This window comes from Quercus suber, unplaced genomic scaffold (assembly GCF_002906115.3).
Source record: "Quercus suber isolate HL8 unplaced genomic scaffold, Cork oak 2.0 scaffold_157, whole genome shotgun sequence".
Classification (NCBI taxonomy): Eukaryota; Viridiplantae; Streptophyta; class Magnoliopsida; order Fagales; family Fagaceae; genus Quercus; species Quercus suber.
The window spans coordinates 93,561-95,674 of NW_027069618.1; the positions used below are offsets into that span (position 1 = coordinate 93,561).

General features: G+C 34.9%; 1 non-coding gene across 1 annotated transcript; it reads left to right on the forward strand.

The window, feature by feature from the left end:
- The first annotated feature begins 1,245 nt into the window (after positions 1–1,245).
- TRNAS-UGA (transfer RNA serine (anticodon UGA)) lies at positions 1,246–1,327 on the forward strand. The gene has a single exon. It is a non-coding gene; the product is annotated as a tRNA-Ser (tRNA).
- Positions 1,328–2,114: the final 787 nt, after the last annotated feature.

Sequence of the window (2,114 nt, forward strand, 5' to 3'; positions counted from 1 at the left end):
TAAAGGAAATATCACTATTGTTAATTGTTAATAAAAACACCCACACTGGCTATCTAAACGTTAGCCAAAATACCATTTAGCTACAATATATGCCTTCCCAAAAATCAAGAACTACCGTACTCGTCCTCTTATTTTACTGATCCTACTATCCCTTTAAGTTATTTGAACGATTAGTTAGTTTTGTTGTGGGTTTAGGTGTTGATTTGTGGATTTGATTTGGGTTGATTTGTGGGTTTAATTTCGGTGAGCCTATGTTGATTGTTGAGAAGACAGAGGAAAACTATAAAAAAATAAATAAAAAAGAGATATGGATAGGAATAATAATAAAAATGAATATTTAAATACACAATCAAATGTGTATGTTTTGAAAAGTGGATAGTTAAAATAGAAAATTGTTTAAATGCAAAAACACCCTTCGAGGTTTGGGTTAGTTGCGAAAATACCCTATAGGATTTCAGTTTTTCCATATATATTTCATATCAGCTAAATTGACTCCTATAATTAACTTTTATTAGCTATTTTTTATTTCGTGACCATCACTTGACCAGTAGTGCAAATTAGTTGGTGATTCTTCTTAATGTGGCCATTTGATCTTTAGATGATTTTTTTCATCCATAAGAGCTAGGTGAAGTTAGTTCCAATGTTCAATTTGGGGAGTATGAAAACCTCATAAAGTTATGACAAAGAATTAAACCATAAGGATTGTTTTTTGCATTTGGTCATTACAAAAAGTAGGTGATTATCCTAAAATAAAAAATAAATTTTAGGAAAGCTAATGTGAATGCTCTTACTTATTATTTAGGGTTTAGAAAATTCGATGTTGTATAAATATTACATCTTCTAAATTTAGAGTCTTTTTTTATCTTAATGTTAAAAAAATAAAAAATAAAAAATTGAATTTCATTGCTCATGTTATATAGATTATCCTATTAACCACGTTAGCATTTTTTATTAATTCATCTATTGATTTTTTAATATTACTTTCTCCTTTTTGTTGTCCTTTTATTTCCTTTTTCTTGATTTCCATTACACACTCTCTCTCTCTCTCTCTCTCCAAAGACAAATTGAATTAGCCCTTTATTCATTAGTTTGAATCTATTTTAAAATGCTATTGATTAGTTTATCGCTTATCAAATTGAGCCCTCCATGCTACCATGAAATCGTCAATTGGGCGAAGAATTTGGGAGGGAATTAGAATTAGAGGGACCTCTATATTTTTGGTTTTTGAGGAAAGCTATCGCCAATGTCGATATGTCCGAGTGGTTAAGGAGACAGACTTGAAATCTGTTGGGCTTCGCCCGCGCAGGTTCGAACCCTGCTGTCGACGTTTTTTGTAAAAGTTTTTTTTTTTTGGCGAAATGGCGAAATGGCTAATGTAATCACAGATATAATAGCTTCTCTCCTCTCTAGTCTTATTTTTTGAGATTTTGCTTTTACACGTACACAAAGCACTTCGACCCATAATCCTGCAGTTTGGGTCCATCCCCATATCTTCTACTCCCCATGCTGAGTTTTCTAGTTCAAGTTAAGATGGGCTGGTCCCTTTGGGTTTTCTCGCTCTGTCATGTTTAATAATCGTTTATTTTTTTTTTTGGTATAAAGGGAAATTTTATAAAACACTAAACAGCAAGAAAAGGAACAGGACACACCCTGTTAACATCCCTGCCAATGGCATCAGCCTCCAAGCAGAATACTAAGTCCACAAGCGGACTGTTGAATACAACGAATTCATTATCAAGTAAAGTGCCTAGTCTAGCCAATGCGTCAGCGCACCTGTTAGCCTCCCTATAAATATGTCTAACTCTCCTCTGAGGGATCCGGGTAACCATATGCCAGCATTCATCCATTAACGGAGCTCCACTAGAATTAGGAGAAGTTGGAGAATTTAGAGCCTCCACAATGGTTTTTGCATCTAACTCAATAACCACCGAATGAGCTTGAATTTGTAAACACAGCTGTAAACCATCACGAAGCGCCCATAACTCCGCTAAATAACAAGAGGTGTTCCCAATCTTTCTTGCAAAACCCATAACCCAAGTGCCATTTTCATCTCTAACAAGCCCACCTCCCCTTGCTGAACCAGAATTGCTAGCCACCGAACCATCCGTGTTCAG